Source organism: Dermacentor silvarum, chromosome 6 (genome assembly GCF_013339745.2).
Source record: "Dermacentor silvarum isolate Dsil-2018 chromosome 6, BIME_Dsil_1.4, whole genome shotgun sequence".
NCBI classification, from domain to species: Eukaryota; Metazoa; Arthropoda; class Arachnida; order Ixodida; family Ixodidae; genus Dermacentor; species Dermacentor silvarum.
This window is the reverse complement of record NC_051159.1, coordinates 4,372,405-4,391,873: the sequence shown is the minus strand read 5'-3', so window position 1 is coordinate 4,391,873 and position 19,469 is coordinate 4,372,405.

Below are 19,469 nucleotides of genomic sequence, written 5' to 3'. Positions count from 1 at the left end.
CAAGGGGTGCCGGTTTGCGGTCTCACATCACGATACCACACCGACCGGCCGTCTCGCCGGCATGAACGAGGACCCTGCGGCCATTCGTGGAGCGAGCATCGTGCCGCCATCTGTTGAGTAGGTTGTAAACCGCTTCTTCATGCTTTGCACCACGGCGGCTTGCACTGTCGCGGAAAAGGGTAGAGTCCCGGTATTTTTCCGTTCATGGAGGAAGGAAACAAAACAGGAGAGGCCCTGACGTCACTTTTTTGAAGCCGGAAGTGCAGCCATGTTGGTGTGCCACCTCTCTTTGCGCCTCCAATCAGGGGTTATGCAGCTCGCCGGAACAGATGGGCGCGAACTTTGAACTTGCATTGTTACGAGCCGCCGGAAGTGTGTGCTGCCGACGCGCGTCAAAACAAAGCTTGCGACACTTCTGTAGCAGGTTTAGTGAAGCAGACGCGCTCCTGTGTTTTTCCGTGGCACGTTGAAGAAGACGACGAAGACCCGCGCCGTGATTGCTTGAGTGTATCTATTGCTGGCCGACACTCACACTCACAGACCCAAAACACAACTTTCAAGCTTACACACCACACTCCGAAGTCAGCTTTTCTCGCGAACAAAAGGTGCTGCGGGAAATACACCGGCGGAAAAATCGTATCTCACTTTTCAGAGACCGAGAGCAGCAGCGAAGCTTCAGGAGCGCGGTTGTCATGGCAACGTTGACATTTGGGGTACCCGTCCCAGTGCTCCTCTGCGAAAAAGAGCACGTGACTTCCGCCACACCTTCTCCAATAGGCTCGTGCTGGCCAGGGCCTCTCCTGGGGTTTCCTTCCTCCATGTTTCCGTTGAACATTGCGCGCTTCTCTTGTGGCTTCTTTGGTGCGCCGGTTCAGTTCAGTATGATATATTGGCACATTACGGACGAGGACGGCGTTGGGTCAATGTACACGGCTAGTGGCAAAATCCACGACCCGAATTTAGAGGTCTGGTTTATCATTCGCGCCATGGTTGTTTTCCGAATGCTAGGAGTTCGAATGATGGAGATTTTCAATCAAATTATATACGAACCCGAACAACAACATAAAAATAAATACGCAAAAATTAATTTTTCTTGCTCTACATAGCTAATACGCAACTTCCTCAAATATCGGATAACGCAAGAATGAGATGTTGCGTTTCTGTTGCATTCCGCCTTGGGTTAGTTTTATGCATCTATCACGGCAATCGATGTGGAAATGTCTTCTTTGTTTAAAAAGCACAACAATTGAAGAAGTAATGAATAATAATTAACGAGTACCACGTAATCAGCTAGTAAAGAATTCACGCTTTACACTAATCACCTATATACTAATATATACTGTCTTCCAATATTTTAAAAATGGTCACAAAACTTATATACTCATAACATCTGGGGCCCTTATCAATAAAACTGATATGTAAATGCAGTCTGTGATCGGCGATTGATGAATCTTTCTGATTCAAGCAAATAGTCTGATGTTAATGTTTGAGTCAACTGCATTTGCAATCTTGCAAATGCAGTTTTATTGATAAGGGCCCCAGATGTTATGAGTATAAAAGAAGGTTTGTGAACAGTTTTAAAATATTGAAAGACAGTATTATATATTAGTGTAAAGCGTGAATTCTTTTCTAGCTGATTACGTGGTACTCGTTAATTATTATTCATTACTTTTCAACTGTTGGCTTTTTAAACAAAGATCAATGTACAAAAGGACAAGTAACGATCCGAGTACACTACCTTACTCCCGATGCCACAGTCCGACTGCTGCCCGTCGATCGCAACATACTGTTTACGATTACTGTAGTAATGAGTAATCCAATCTATAATAAAACGCGGAAGCATTGCATTTTTTAAATTTTGCTATGAGTGAATTATGAGGTACATGGTCGATGCTTCGCTAAAATCTAAAAGAATCATGTCTACTTGTCAGTTAGTGTCCAGAGAAGAGGCTAGTGATTGAATCACTGTAATTTGCTGGCGTACCGTTGAGCATCCTTTTCTGAAACCATGCTGGTGAGGCGTTAAAGTTGAGTTTTTCTCGAGAAATTGGTTCATTTGTTTAGCGATAATATGTTCAATTAATTTACAACAAGATGATGTTACGAAAATAGGACGTTATTTTGTACAAGACTGTTTCCTTCCTTAAATACAGGAACGATTCGGGCTGTCTTCCAGTCATCAGGTAAATTGCTAGTTGCCAGCGACGTAGGAATAATTTAACAAGAGATTTCGCAACAGTTTTTGCATATCGCTTGAGAAAAGTGTTAGGAATATTATCACAACCAGAAGACTTTTTGACATTCAGATTTGACAGAAGTGATAGTACATCTGGATATGATATAAATGATACGTCATATATATGTTAAAGCAGAAGCCGGGGATGGGCACATGATAGCTCGTGAGAACACACTATATGTCAAAATATGTGTAAAAATGCTGCGCAATTTCTTTTGAGTCTGAACTCATTTGACCATGAAACTTAAGATGTGTGACAGGCTTCTTTTGCTCACTTATGAAAGTCGAGAACTTTGTTGGGTCATGTTTTATGAAGTTTAGCAATACCGTTTGAAAATAATTATCTTTTGAGGCTCGTAGAGCATGCGCCATCTCTCGCATTGCACTCACTGAAGGTGACTGCGCATCTCGCTTTTCTTTCTTTCTTTCTTTCTTTCTTTCTTTCTTTCTCTCTCTTTTTTTTTCTTTTGCTTTCGTTTCAGTTGAATGAGGTTACTCGCCATCCGGGGCATCTGCTTATTAATCCTTTTTCGTTTATTCGGCACAAAGGAATCTAGACAACGAAGTACATATCTCAAAACTGACACCAAAGAACATGGACATCATTGTCATTGAAATCTATGTGTTCTAATGTGGTTGCATCATCAGCGCGTGAATAATCCTTAACTAATCAGAATTATTTCGCTTATTTACTGTGAGAGCTCAGTGACAAGAAAACGCTAACAAACTTATGGTCGGACAGTCCCTGCTCTACAGAGAAATCAGAGAATTATAAAATATTCTCGGAAGAAACAATAAATCTAAAACCGATTTACATGCTCCCTGTTCTCGGGTTGGCTCACGAACAACTTGCATTAGGTTGTGTGCTAGCATGATGTTAGAAACAATGTTAACGTGGCTGTTGTAATTTTCAAGTGCCTTTAGTTCGTCTCAATCAAGACCGGGTAGGTTAAAATCACCAATGATTAAAATTTTGGATTTCAAGCATTGCGCCATGTGAGCTTCTAATTTCCTCAAGTAATCCGGGGGTATGTCAAGGGGTCTATATAACGCGCACAAGATAAATTGACCGCAGCTTGAGAGCTTGATACATAAGCCCTCAATATCAGTAATATCCGCTGTGTTCCCAGTGTCGTCACCACGCCTTTACATTTGGTGGAAATTGTGGGCGTGTAATGTGCACGTGCAGTGAAACGCTAGCGTTTCTAAATTAAGCAGGATCTTTGCAAATAATTATTGAACCATCAATTTCTTCCAATTTTCATGCGTTATATAAGATGCCTGTGGTGTCCATGATGAATAAACGAGTCACCTTGTTTATATTCGTAGATATAGGGGGAATATTATGGGTGATGTGTAGGCAAAATTATATCGTTCAATTACAGCGCAGCATTCAGCCCGCCGTCCTAGAAGAACTATAAGCCACCGATATAAAATTTGAGACACCAGTAATTTAGGTAGAGATACCAGCAGTCACAGATGCATTGCGTAATTGAGGAGTACAGGAGGCATACGTGAATATCTTGGGAAATATCTACAAAGATTCCACAGCTACATTGGTTCTCCACAAGCAAAGTAGAAAGTTACCTATCAAGAAAGGAGTCATGCAAGGAGACACAATCTCTCCAATGCTATTCACCACATGCTTAGAAGAACTATTCAAGCTCTTAGACTGGGACGGCGTAAGAGTGAGGATCAACGGCGAATATCTCGGCAACCTTCGGTTTGCCGATGACATTGTCCTATTCAGCAACAATGGCGACGAATTACAACAAATGAGTGAGGACTTTAACCAAGGAAGTGTAAGAGTGGGCGTGAAGATTAATATGCAGAAAACAAAGACAATGTTCAATAGCCTGGCAAGGAAACAAGATTTCATGATGGCCAGTCAGCATCTAGAGTCTGTAAATGTCAATACCCACAGGGAACGCTGATCACGAGAAGGAAATTTACAGAATAAAATTGGGTTGGATTGCATACTGCAGGCATTGCCAAATCCTGACTGGGAGCTTACCACTGTCTCTGAAAATAAAAGTGCACAATCATTGCATTCTACCGGTGCTAACATATGGGGCAGAAACTTGTTGGTTACCAAAGAAGCTCGAGAACTAGTTAAGGACCGCACAAAGAGCAATGGAACAGCAACAACAACAACAACAACAACAACAACAACAACAAAAAAACGGCAGATCCCCCGCCCTGTGGGAATCGATGTTTTGTGAAGCAGTGTATGGGGAGCCTACCAAGTCAATGAAACGACCATGACAGCATCAAGACGTAGGTGGCTCATTCATGGCCTACATGGCACCCATCTCATGACATTCATGTCATGAGTCCTCAGGAGTCCCTTTAGCTACACCTAAGAGACCTTAAGGCAAAAGCTTTAGTCATGCTCATGACTCTGACTTCAACCGTCAACCTTTAGCCTTTTCTTTCACTCAGTACCACATCCGAACCCATTTAAGTGGCTTTAGAGTGTTAATATTCTTCGCTGAGCCATTGTCATTTATGCTGAGTCATGCTCATGACTATGACTTGTTGTGTTTCCTTCACTTAGTGCCCACATCAGAACCCATTTCAGTGACTTTTGAGTGTTAATCTTTTTTCGCTGGCATTGTCATTTATGCTGAGTCATGCTCATGACTATGGTTTCTACCATCATCCTTTAGTGTTTCCTTCACTTAGTACCCACGTCAGAACCCATTTCAGTGGCTTCTGAATGTTAATCTTTTTTCACTGAGTCATTGTCATTTATGCTGAGTCATGCTCACGACAATGCTTTCTACCATCATCCGTTAGTGTTTCTCTCCCTCAGTACTCACGTCCGAACAAATTTCAGTGGTTTTTGAGTGTTAATATTCTTCACTGAGTCATTGTCATTTAGGCTGAGTAGTGCTCATGACTATGACTTCTACCTGCATCCTGTAGCGTTTCCTTCACTTAGTGCCCACGTCAGAATCCATTTCTGTGGCTTTTGAGTGTTCATCTTTTTTCGCTGAGTCATTGTCATTTATGCCGAGTCATGCTCATGACTGATTCCTACCATCATCCTTTAGTCTTTCCTTCACTTAGTGCCCACATCCGATCGCATTCCAGAGGTTTTTGAGAGTTAAACTTTTTTCGCTGAGTTATTGTCATTTTTGCTGAGTCATGCTCATGACTATGACTTCTACCAGCATCCTGTAGTGTTTCCTTCCCATAGTACCCACGTCCGAACTCATTTCAGTGGTTTTTGAGTGGTAATATTTTTCGCTGAGTCATTGTCATGACCATCGTGACACGCATTTCTGATATTAATGTCATGACATATCATTTGTGTTGGTCATATGCTCTTGTCATAGTATGCCAATTTTGGTACATACCAAGTTAACGAAACGACCATGAGAACACAAATACGTGGGTGGATAGACAGACAGACAGATAGATAGATAGATAGATAGATAGATAGATAGATAGATAGATAGATAGATAGATAGATAGATAGATAGATACTGTCAAAGTAGCAAATGTTCGCCAAGAAATGCTTCGCATTTAAATATGTTAGTCCTAATGTTAAGAGACAGGAAGAGAGTGGTGTGGATCATAGAGCAAACGGGGATACCCGATATTCTAATTGACATTAAGAGAAATAAATGGAGCAGGGCAGGTCATGTAATGCGTAGGATGGATAACCGCTGGACCATTATACTTACAGAATGAGTACCAAGAGAAGGGAAGCGCAGTCGAAGACCGCAGGAAACTAGGTGGGGGGATGAAATTGGGAAATTTGCAGGCGCAAGTTGGGGAGGAGTCAGCTAGCTCAAGATAGTGCTAATTGGAGGTAGCAGGGAGACGCCTCCGTCCTGCAGCGGACATAAATATATATAGGCTGATGATAAAATTTCACGGATGGGGGAACATATGGTCGATATGCATGCGAAGTTCAAAGCGCGTGGGTAAAGTGCAGCCTTGGCTGAACATTCCTTAAGGGCAAATAAGAAGAATTGGTCGAGTTGTTGCGGTAACGTGATGAAACATCTCTAATAAACTAACACGAAAAAAGCCGGCAGATCCCACGCCCTGTGGGAATCGATGTTATGCGAAGTAGTGTGCGGGGAGCCTACCAAGTTAACGAAACGACCATGAGAGCACCAAGACGTAGGCGATTGTTTCATGACCTACATGACACACATGTCATGACATTCATTTCATGAGCCCTCAGGCGTCCCTTTAGCTACGCCTAAAATACCTTAAGACCTAAGTCATGCTCATGACTATCATCCTTTAGTGTTTCCTTCACTCAGTACCCACGTCCGAACCCATTTCAGAGGTTTTACAGCGTAAGCTGTTATGGGCTCATTCCAATAGCCGTTTCGGGTCGCGATGATGCCGCCGCCGGTGGCCGCGTAACCGCTATCGCCGGAAACGCGAAAAAAATTCCCTATTATTGCCGCGATGGGACCCGCGCCCGCTAGGTGGGAGCCGGTACTCTACCACTGACCCACGCAAGCGCTTGCTATCGGGCCGCGGAAAATACCCTAAGGCAAACGCAGTGTCAGACGACTCGAGCCTCTGCCAGTACGGTGGTGCCATCTAGGTAAGATGCCTGCAAACGCAGCGTCCGCAGGCGCAGACGACGATATGCGATTCAGACGCGGTGTGCAATCAACACGCTCCCGAGCTGCCGAGCCTCCACCAGTATGGTGGCGCCATCAATTAAGGTGCCTGCAAACGCGGCGCGCCTGACATGTAAGTTGTAGTTGTAAGGCTTGATCGGGCTCAGCAGACTGCTGTGGAGAGAGCATTACAATCCACAGCTCGCCGTCGACGCCAGGCGGACAGTTCAGATCGTTCTCGTCAAAACGAGGCGAACAGACTGCTGCGAAGACCCTGTTGTGCGTGGTGCCCAAATTGGAGCCACTCTTGAGCCGCTCCACCGCTCCACCAGTACCCACGACCGCACCCATTTCAGTGTTCTGTGAGCGTAAATATTTTTTCGCTGGTTCATTGTCATTTTACGCGGCTGTTTCATGACCTACATGACACGCATGTCATGATATTGTTACGGTGAAATGTGGTTAGTAATGAAAGTGATGTATGCGAGAGACCTAGGGACCGATGAGATTACAGTCTGAACTCACGTCGTCTTTCTAAACTGTGCTGCGTGTGCCGCGCAGGCCTGTGACTTTTTTGAGTGTTAATCTTTTTTCGCTGAGTCATTGTCATTTTGCTAGATCATGCTCATTACTATGACTTATACCGCCATCCATTAGTGTTTCCTTTACTTAGTACCCACGTGCGAACCCATTTCAGTGGTTTTTGAGTGTTAATCTTTTTCGCTGAGTCATTGTAATTTATTTTTGCGCAGTCATGCTACATGACTGCGTCTTCTAGCATCATCCTTTAGGGTTTCCTTCACTTAGTACCCACGTCCTGAACCCATTCCAGGGGTTTTTGAGTATTAACTTTTTTTCGCCGAGTCTGCCATTTTTGCTGAGTCATGCTCATGACTATGACTTCTACTATAATCCTTTAGTGTTTCCTTCACTTTGTAACCACTCCAAACCTTTTCAGTGGTTTTTGAGTGTTGATGTTTTGTCGCTGAGTCATTGTCAATTTTGCTGAGTCATGCTCATGACGATGACTTCTGCCATCATCCTTTAGTGTTTCTTTCACTTAGTACCCACGACCGCACCCATTTCAGGTGTTCTGTGAGCGTAAATATTTTTTCGCTGGTTCATTGTCATTTTACGCGGCTGTTTCATGACCTACATGACACGCATGTCATGATATTGTTACGGGGAGATGTGGTTAGTAATGAAAGTGTAATGTATGCGAGAGACCTAGGGACCGATGAGATTACAGTCTGAACTCACGTCGTCTTTCTAAACTTCCAAGTGCTCCCCCCCCCCCCCCCCCCCCCCGTATCGCAGCAATTCCCCCTTTGCCGACGATGCCCACCGGGCTAGTCAGTTGGAGTTCCGGTGGTGAAAACGTTTAAGACGGGCGACATGGACGACGTTGGTCTTGCTTGAGCGGCGGCCAGTAGACAAGAGTCGACATATCACGTGCGTGACATCACTGAGGCACGCCATAACGACATAGGGGCCGGTGTATTGGGCCAAGAATTTTTGGTATAGGCCGCGCTTCCGAAGTGGCATCCATAGCCACACCAAATCGCCTTTCTCGTACGAGACGTGCTGATGGCGCTCGTCATAACGGGTTTTAGAGCGTTCTTGGGAGGCAAAACTACGAAGGCGGGCGATGCGCTGGGCCTTTTCTGCGCGGCAAAGTGTATTGGTCAGAGAAGTTTCGGCTGGTTTCGGAGAACGGAAGGTTATAATCGAGAGCTGTACAAGTTTGGCGGACGTATAGGAGATCAAATGGGCTGTATCCGGTGGTCTTGTGTTTTTCAAGTATTGTAGGCGAAAGTTATGAAAGGCAACACAGTGTCCCAAGTTTTGTGAGCGCAATGAACATACATCGCAAGCATGTTGATGAGAGTTATGTTGGTCCATTCAGTTAAACGGTTAGTCTGCGGTTGGTACGGGGTGGCGTGACGAAAATGAGACGTAGAAAGACGGAGGAGCTCTTCAACCACATCGGCAACAAATTGCCGGCCGCGATCACTGATAATGACACGAGGGAATCCATGGCGTAATATGACGAATGAGAGCATGAAGTGTGAAACTTCAGGGGCCGTTGCTGCACGAATCGCCGCACTTTCTGCATAGCGTGTCAGGTGATTGACGCATACTATAATCCACCGGTTGCCTGTCGTTGATCGTGGCCAAGTGCCGAGCAGGTCAGCACCAACTACCTCAAACGGTGAAGCAGGGGGCTCTATGGGATGCAGAACTCCTAGAGGGCCGCTAGTTGGACGCTTGTAGCGTTGAAACAGTTCACAGCTCGCAACGTACGCTGCTGCACTTTTGGCGCATCTTTGGCCAGAATAAGCGATCTTGTGTGCGGTGAAACGTCCTGGAAAATCCCATATGTCCCGATGTAGGGTCATCGTGCATTACTTGGAGCACATCACTTAGCTTGTCGGCACGACTAGAAGCAAACGGGCACCCTTGCCCGAATAATTTTGCTTGTAGAGAATGTCATCCCTTACAACAAAATGGCGTTGGCCCTTCGCTTCGGAGATAGAGGAGCTAGACTGGTGTCGCTGCCTTCCTCCGTGCGAAAGGTGGTAAGGTCGGGAAAAAGAGGGTCAACAACTGCTGGATATTCATCGAAATTGTCTGCGTCACACTCGGTGGTCGAAAGGGGAAGCCTCGATAAACAATCAGCGTAAGCGTGACGACGACCGCTCTTATAACACACTTCAAAGTCATATTCTTGTAATCGTATGGCCCAACGAGCAAGACGGCCGAATGGGTCGCGTAGTCCGGTGAGCCAACATAACAAGTGATGGTCGGTGACAATTGAGAATCGGCGCCCGTAGATATACGGCCGAAACTTGTGGACGGCGAAGACGACCGCGAGACATTCTTGCTCCGTCACCGTGTAGTTGCGCTCAGGTTTACTTAACAACTGGCATAGGCAACCACATGTTCTACGGTGTCATGCCGTTGAACCAAGACGGCCCCGAGGCCTATACCACTGGCGTCGGTGTGTATTTCGGTTGCAGCAGATGGGTCATAGTGGCGAAGTACGGGCCCTGGAGTCAGTACAAACTTGAGTTGCTTAAACGATGACTCGAATTCTGCTGACCATTGAAAAGGCACGTCCTTGTTGAGTAGACATGCCAGGGGTAAGCCAGGTCGACAAATTTAGGCACGAAGTCACGGAAGTACGAGCACAAGCTCAAGAAACTTTGTAATTCTCGTAGTAACTGCGGCTGTTTGAAGCTGCTAACTGCAGCGACCTTTTGAGGGTCAGGCCTAATGCCGTGCTTGTCGACAAGAAAACCAAGAACCAGAGTCTCACGGTTGCCGAAGTGACACTTCTTAGAATTCAAGGTGAGCGAAGCTCTCTCAAGAGATGTAAGAACGATGTCAAGATGGCGATTATGCTCATCAAATGTACGGCCAAAAATTACAACGTCATCAAAATAACATAGAGAAATTTCCCACTTCAGTCCAAGCAGAATAGTATCCATGAAGCGCTCAAACGTGGCTGAGGCATTACACAAGCCAAACGGCATCACATTGAATTGAAACAGACCGTCTGGGGTTACAAAGGCCGTTTTCTCCTTCTCATCCGAATGCATGGGAATTTGCCAATAACCAGACCTTAGATCCTCGGAGGAGAAATACGAAGCAGAATTCAAGCAGTCAATTACGTAATCGATCCTGGGAAGCGGGTATACATCCTTTTTGGTGATAGAGTTCACACGTCGGTAATGCACACAGAATCTCCAAGAACCGTCTTTCTTCCTTACAAGAATCACAGGTGCAGCTCAAGGGCCGCATGACTCCTGAATGACCTTCGTCTTTAGCATTTCTTCCACCTGTTGAGCAATGATTTTGCGCTCTGCAGGTGAGACATGGTATGGTTTCTGCCGGATAGTGTGAGCGGATCCCGTGTCAATCACGTGACCAGTGCGTGACTCTGGCACATTAAATTGCTCCTCGCTCTGCGCGAAATCAAAGACTGCGGAATGCTTGGCCAGGGCGTGGACCAAGGCTCGGCGCTTCTCTTACGGCAACGACTTGTTGACCACACTCAGAAACTTGTCCTCTGTAGGGTGAGTGACAGCAACGTGGTCTACTGTCTCGTCTCTTAAAGCTGCAATACAACAACCGCTCGCGTTCTGTTCGAAAAGGGTAGCACGACAGGCTCACTAGAACAATTCAGCACCCATAATGAGAATTGCCCATCGGTAATAGAAAGGGTGCAATGCGGCACGAGCACATTTTTTGGCGCAATTGAGGGGGACCGGCTCCACAAGGACATCAAACGTTCCAGCGTCCACAGCAGGGGTGTCAACGGGCACTCTCTTCACTGACTATGGCGGCAAGCAAACATTGTCAATGACGGCGAGGGTTCCTTGACGGCGCGGAGACCCCTCAGTTTCCCGGCGGTGGGGAAATGACACGACGACCAGGAGATGAAGAAGGGTGCCGGCGTGCAGTTGGGGGCGTCAAGCTTCGTACGAAGCGGGCGAGTCGCTGCGGGTGTTATGTCGGTAGTTGTTGCCCATGAACGTGTCACCACGGGAGTTCTGCTGGAAGCTGTTTCCGAAATAGGTGTCCCTTGTCCAGCGAGCACTACCGGGCCGATTGTTCCGTCGAGGAGACGCCGGCGGATTCTCGTAAAATCATGGTTGTCCGCGACGGGGTTCAGGGCCGAATCGAGCCACGTGTCCACGGACACTGCACTGGAAGCACACAGGTGCCTCACGCACATCATGAAACCTTCCACTAGGCTCCGTGTATTCGTGACGATCGTCCCACGATGACGTCATGGTATGTGGTTGGTTGAAGCCGTTCTGCAGGCCACCGCTACGATGCAAGTAGTAGGTTGGTTGTTGCGGTGCTCTTGATCGAGGCGCATCATTATATCCCGTGGCATGAACGGACGCACATATTGCGTTGTGGGGCAAATAGGCATCGCTGACAGGTGCTATTGTCGCAGCGACAGCTTCACGTCGATCGAGTTCTTCAGGTACGATTTGTCGTATCGTTGACGCGAGATCGCAGGGTGGTATAGGACCGACGTCAACACTCGCAACGGTGGTGACGTTGGCGAGTCTACCAAACTTAGGTGTAATGCGCCTAGCCTTCAGAGTCTCAAACGTGCGACAATGTTTGATCACGTTGGCTACAGACTCCAAGGTGTCCTTTCCTATGAGGAAGTTGTAGACGTCCTCGGCAATCCCTTTCAGAAGATGTCCGACCTTGTCTTCTTTCATGCGAGGGTCTACCGACTTGCACAGTTTCAAGATTTCTTCAATAGGAATTGTGCAAGTCTCACCTGGCACTTGAGCACGCTGCATCAAAGTCTGCTCAGCGCGCTTCTTCTTCAAAGATGGGTCCCCAAAGCAGCTCTTTATTTCATCCACGAAGTCTTCCCATGTTGCTAGAGTTTCTTCGTGGTTTTCAAACCACACGAGCGCCGTGCCTTCTAGAAACAATGACACGTTGGTCAGCCGGGTGTCCGAATTCCAACGGTTGTATCGATTCACCCGACTGTAGTTGTTCAGCCACTCTTCAACGTCTTCTCCGACCTTTCCGACGAATGTCCGTGGCGTCATGTGATGTTGCCACGTAGCGCCAGACTAAGACTGTGCGTTGTCACCGTTAGGAATCGTCTCCATTCGAAACGGCGTTAGTCCGGCCAGGCGGCGGCTTCGGCGTAGTTTTAGATTTTGCGCTTCCGTGATCGTTGGTCCTGGACTCCGCTTCGTTACCCAGCACCTCGACTAATACTGTTACGGTGAGATGCGTTTATTAATGAAAATGATGGATGCTAGACGCCTAGGGACTGATGAGATCACAGTTCGAACTCACGTCGTCTTTCTTCACTTCCAAGCGTCCCCCCGTATCGTAGCAACATTAATGTCATGATCTATCATTTATGTTCGTCATACACTCTTGTCATACTATGCCAATTTTGGTATCCACCAAGTTAACGAAACACCATGAGAGCACCAAGACGTAGGCGGTTGTTTCATGACCTACATGACACGCATATCATGACATCCATGTCATGATCTATCATTTATGTTCGTCATACCCTCTTCTCATACTATGCCAATTTTGGTACATACCAAGTTAACGATACGACCATGAGAGCACCAAGACGTAGGCGGCTAGATAGATAGATAGATAGATAGATAGATAGATAGATAGATAGATAGATAGATAGATAGATAGATAGATAGATAGATAGATAGATAGATAGATAGATAGATAGATAGATAGATAGATAGATAGATAGATAGATAGATAGATAGATAGATAGATAGATCACCATCAGCCTATATTTATGTCCACTGCAGGAAGAAGGCCTCTCCCTGCGATCTCCAATTATCCCTGTCTTGCGCTAGCTGATTCCAACTTGCGCCTGCAAATTTCCTAACTTCATCACCCCACCTAGTTTTCTGCCATCCTCGACTGCACTTCCCTTCTCTTGGTATCCATTCTGTAACTCTAATGGTCCACCGGTTATCCATCCTACGCATTACATGGCCTGTCCAGCTCAATTTTTTTCTCTTAATGTCAACTAGTATATCAGCTATCCCCCTTTGCTGTCTGATAGATGAATAGATACGGTCAAAGTGGCAAATATTCGCCAAGAAATGCTTCGCATTTAAAAGAAGAAACAAATGGCAATTGAGTGCTCGAAAGCATCGTAGTCTACGGGGATCAGTGCCAATGCGTGAGTCGCATATGTGGGCAACGTTTTAAACTGTGTGTCAGTTCTGTCAGTTCATCGGGCAAGTATTATACGTGGTTACTAACAAACTCTCTTAAAGCTCACGGGAGCTTGTATTAGTAATTTACTACAAAGACTGAATTAACCTTCACATGTAGTTGAATCTTTGACCGTAAATTCCCTACAGTGTTTCCCGTGTCCATGCAATATTGTATCTCGGTGAGACATTTATTTCTCCAAGGACAGTAGGCCAACGAAGTACGCGCTAGTATAACGGTTCTAAGGAGTAATAAAACGAGTATTTAGCAAATATTTGACAGCCTCTAATTAATCTATACCCTTTCAATTTTTGTACACATCACCAAAGCGCCCGTTCTGTTTATTACAGATTTCCTTCCTCATTTGGTGCTCCAGGACACCGGAGGAACATTCTGCGCATGGAATTTAGCGCCTCTAAACAGGCTGAGATGATGGTTTAAGTATCTTTATTTACTCTCATATTAACGAAAACACATAAATATTTGCATACTCATCACCCTTACCTATACTGTTTCCTACAATTACCACTAGACGGAACTCTGGCGCATCAATCGTTCAGCCACCATGGGAACGATGGATATAGCACATGGATTTATCAGATCTTCGTGCTTGTGGATTCAGACGTTCTTGTGGCTTTGTTTATTGCGCTTTATATGCCTTCATTGTCATAAATTTCACAGCAATCCATACTTTTCAAAGTGCAGACGACACTGCGAACACGCACAATCGATACTAATTGCAACAATTCAGCTTGTCGAGGTGGCCAAATCGAAACACGCCAAATGTCTCAAGGCACTGGCTTGCCCGCCATAAATCCATAAGGGCGTGTCAGGAGTGACAAGCGCAAGGAAAGGAAGAGGAAGACAAAGAGACGATACGAAAAAGAGATTTCAAAAAGGAAGAAGAAGTGAAGCGAGCGCATGGAGAAGCCATCATTTCCAAAATAATTTTATTTAGCTAGTAGTACTGGTATATTCCAATGCTATTCACTGCATGCTTAGAAGAAGTAATCAAGCTCTTAGACTGGGAAGGCTTAGGAGTGAGGATCAACGGCGAATATCTCAGCAACCTTCGGTTTGCAGATGACATTGTCCTATTCAGCAACAATGGAGACGAATTACAACAAATGATTGAGGACCTTAATCGAGAAAGTGTAAGAATTGGGTTGAAGATGAATATGCAGAAGACAAAGATAATGTTCAATAGCCTGGCAAGGGAACAACAATTCAGGATCGCCAGTCAGCTTCTAGAGCCTGTAAAGGAGTACGTTTATCTAGGTCAATTACTCACAGGAGACCTTGATCACGAGAAAGAAACTTACAGAAGAATAAAATTGGGTTGGAGTGCATACGGCAGGCATTACCAAATCCTGACTGGGAGCTTACCACTGTCGTTGAAAAGAAAAGTGTACAATCATTGCATTCTACCGGTGCTAACATATGGGGCAGAAACTTGGAGGTTAACAAAGAAGCTCGAGTACAAGTTAAGGACCGCACAAAGAGCGATGGAACGAAAAATCTTAGGACTAACGTTAAGAGACAGGAAGAGAGCGGTGTGGATAAGAGAACAAACGGGGATAGCCGATATTCTAGTTGACATTAAGCGGAAGAAATGGAGCTGGGCAGGCCATGTAATGCGTAGGATGGATAACCGGTGGACCATTAGGGTCACAGAATGGATACCAAGAGAAGGGAAGCGCAGTCGAGGACGGCAGAAAACCAGGTGGGATTATGAAGTTAGGAACTTTGCAGGCGAAAGTTGGAATGCGCTAGCGCAAGACAGGGGTAATTGGAGATCGCAGGGAGAGGCCTTCGTCCTGCAGTGGACATAAAATATAGGATGATGATGATGATGATGATGACTGGTATATTGAGGAAAATGACTGCCTAACTGCCGCCCGATTCTTGGCCTATCCCCCTCAGTGGTGTAGCATAGCCAAAAAAAGCCAACCTACAAACAGCGCCCCCTACGCGCATTGCGAAAGAATCCAGGTGCGACAACTGGGCTGGGACAGAGAGGGCCACGGCAAGCACGGCGTTGGCACAGAGGGGAATAAACGTTTCTTTCGGTTTTATCGGAGTCCAGTCTTTTATCTTAAACAGAGATAACTCCCGTGCCGGGAGCACACATTACAAACTGGCGACGAGGATCATCCAATTTTGAAGAGCCCACACGGCACCAGAAGGAGCCAAGAAACTGAAATCAGCGGACGCCAATTAAGAACAAAGCCACGCAAGATGGAAGCCATGCTGCCCGCCTTCCCGCCGTTCGACCCCTACTCGGACCCGACGTCGGTCGCCCAGCGGTGGACGAAATGGCAAGCCCGTTTTGACAACTTTCTACTAGCAGCAAACATACAGAATGCGGCCCGCAAACGCGCTATGTTGCTGCACTACGCAGGAGATGCGGTGCACGACATTTTTATGACGCTTCCGGACCGAGCCACGGACTATGAAACGGCAGTCGTGAAGTTGAACGCACATTTCGCGCCAAGAAAGAACGCAGTCTACGAGAGGCATGTTTTTCGTCAAGCAAAGCAACGCTCCGAAGAAACAGTGGACCAATTTCAAGGCAGACTCAGAAAGTTGGCTGCGACATGCGAGTTTGCGAACGAAGAACAAGAAATCGTATCGCAAATGATAGAAGGAACCAATTCAACTAAGCTGCACCACTGTGCACTACGAGAGCGCGATATCACGCTGGAGAAACTCACGGAAATAGGCCGCAGCCTCGAGACAGCAGAACTTCAAGCATGGAAGGCCGTGAGCGCATCGAACTCGTGCAGAAAGTCACAAAGAAGAAGCAGTGGTGTCGCAATGTGCCTTCGAGCAACCAGTCAGAACACAAGCTGTCTTGCAATCGTCCAGAGAACAAGCAAGCTGAGAAGTGCAGCTGTTCTGGAGGAGCGTGGCCTCACAAAGGAGGGAAATTGAACTGTCCAGCATGAGGAGCTACTTGCCACAAGTGTTAAAAGAAAAACCACTTCACCAAATTCTGCAAACAAAGACCTACTGTACACTCCATTGACGTCATGGGCACCCCCGCAAGCACACGTACAGCAGGCCACAAGCGTAGAGGATTACGTTTTTCACGTGCAGAGTCGCAACCAAGAGTTACCAGTGGTAACAGTCAAAATCAACGACATACCACTTGAGTTTTGTGTAGACTCTAGAGCAGGTGTCAACGTTATCGGAGAGTCAACGAGGCAAAAGCATCTACAGACGATGCAGCTAGAGCACACAACCACAAAGCCGGTACCATGTGGAGTCACCCACGAAATCCCAGTCGTGGGAAAGTTATCTGCAAAGTTCCCTGCTCTAGACCAATTCATCGAGGCGACAGTGTACGTCATAAAAGGGACACATTGATAGCTTCTGAGTTACAAGACAGCTTCTGGCCTAAAGCTCATCACAATACTTCAGCTGGTCACAGAACACAGTAGTGTCGACGCAAAGAAAGAGTTTCCAAAGCTGTTTGGCAAGGTCGGTGGGCTCAAGAACTTTCAAGTCAGGCTGAGCATCTCACAAGACGTCCAACCAGTCGTGTGACAGCACCGTCGCATTCCTTTCCAGATGAGAAAAGCGCTGGAGACCGAGCTCACACGCCTGGAGGAGCTAGACATCATAGAGAAAGTAACCGGACCAGCACCTTGGGTGTCACCGATCGTCATTGTTCCCAAACATCATGATCCCAACACAGTCAGAGTGTGTGTCGACATGCGAGAAGCCAACGTGGCCATTGCTAGAGAAAGACACATCGTGCCCGCAGTAGAAGATGTTATCAGCATTCTGAACGGAGCTGCCTACTTTTCAAAGTTGGATCTGAAAGAGGGCTACCATCAGCTAGAGATTGCTGAAGAATCCAAGATGATAACAACATTCTCTACCCACTGTGGTCTGAGGAGATACAAAAGACTATTGTTTGGCGTCACTGCCACCGCAGAGATTTTTCAAGATGCCATAAGGCAAGTACTTCCGGATGAGGACGGAATAGTCAATGTCAGTGACGACATCCTCATCTCTGGACGCACCATAACAGAGCACGAGCGAAGACTGCGTCTGGTGTTGAAGCACCTGGAAGATGCCGGGCTGACTCTGAATAAAAACAAGTGCGTCCTAGGCACTAACAAGCTGAAATTCTTTGGACATGTATTTTCATCAGCAGGAGTCAGTGTGGACCCAGAAAAGGTTAAAGCAGTAGCCAGAATGACAGCACTAAAAACCCCAACCGAGGTTAGAACCCTCCTCGGCATGGTAAACTATTGCTCCCGATTCATTCCTCACTTAGCCCAGATGGTGGGTCCATTGAGAAAGCTCACACATGGCGGTGCAGAATTCTGCTGGAACGAAGAGCACCAGAAGGCCCTAGATGACGTGAAGGAAGAAATATCTCAAATGCGCGCCCCAGCATACTTCGACGATACAAAAGAGACCCACGTCATCACTGATGCTGGACCGGAAGGTATAGCGGGAGTGCTGGCTCAAGAAGATCCAAGCGACACAAGCCGCAGCATTCTGGCGTACTTCAGCAGAGCATTGACACCAACAGAGAGAAGATATCCCCACATTGACCGTGAAATGTTGGCCATAGTGGCAACTATTGAGCATTTTCACATCTACCTCGCAGGGGGAAAGTTCACGGTGAAGACAGACCACCTGCCTTTGGTGTCTATCATACGAAAGCCCAGTACGAAGCTCTCAGCAAGGCTTCAACGCCTGAGCCTGAGGTTACAGCATTACACCTTCGAGATCGAACACATTGCAGGGAAGAAGAACCCTGCAGATTACCTGTCAAGGCATGCACCACCCACCGACAGTGCCGTCTCCAGTGAAGAATCAAGTGCGACAAAAGAGTATGTCTGCTTTATCGTGGAATCAGCTGCTCCAAAGGCACTGACCTTGCAAGAAATCGAGAAAACGTACGCAGAAGATGCTCAAATGCAGCTCTTGATCAAGGCTCTGTGAACGAACAACCCAAAGACTTGTGACGACATGTGGAAAAGCGACCGGCTGAAACCATTTGCTCAAATCAAGGATGAGCTCACGGTTGCCGAAAATGACATTGTGCTAAGAGGGACGATACTGACAATTCCTGAAGGAGCACAAGCCCAAATCATTCGTCTAGCACACAGAGGTCACCAAGGAATGGCGAAGACCAAACAATTGATTAGAGAAAAAAGTGTGATTTCGGGGGATTCGTAAGAAAGTAGAAGCGGCAATAAAAGACTGTGAAGCGTGCCAGAGAACCGTGGTTGAAAACAAGACATCACCGCTAACCATGACACCACTTCCAAATGCAGCATGGCAGTCTGTGGCAGCAGCCTTTGCCGGCCCCCTACCTTGCAACAAGTATGTTGTATTGGTTGTTGACGAGTAGTCGCGTTTTCCTCTGACAGCAGCACTCTCGTCGCTAAGTTCAAAATCTGTGACGGAGAAACTAAGCGACATGTTCAAAGTGCACGAAATGCCACCGACACTAAAGACAGACAATGGACCTGCGTTCTTCGGGAAGGAGTTTGCAGAGTTCATGAAATCTTGTGGAATTCACCATCATCGCGTCACTCCTCTGTAGCCTCAAGCCAATGCAGAGGTCGAAAGATTCATGAGAAACGCTAAAAGGCTGGTGAAAAGTGCTGGTGTTGAGCAGAGAGACTGGCAAGCGGAGCTAAACGAATTCCGTCTAAACTACAGGGTGACACCTCACTCAACAGGTTTCACGCCTGCTGAACTGCTGTTTGGACGAAATATCAAAACAAAGATTCCTGAAGTTCCTGAGAACGACTTGCAGTCAAAGCTTGCTGAAACAGACCTAAAGAAGAAGCAACAAATGAAGGACTACGCTGATGAGAGAAAACACGCTGTGCCACACACGGTTCAAATGGGAGATA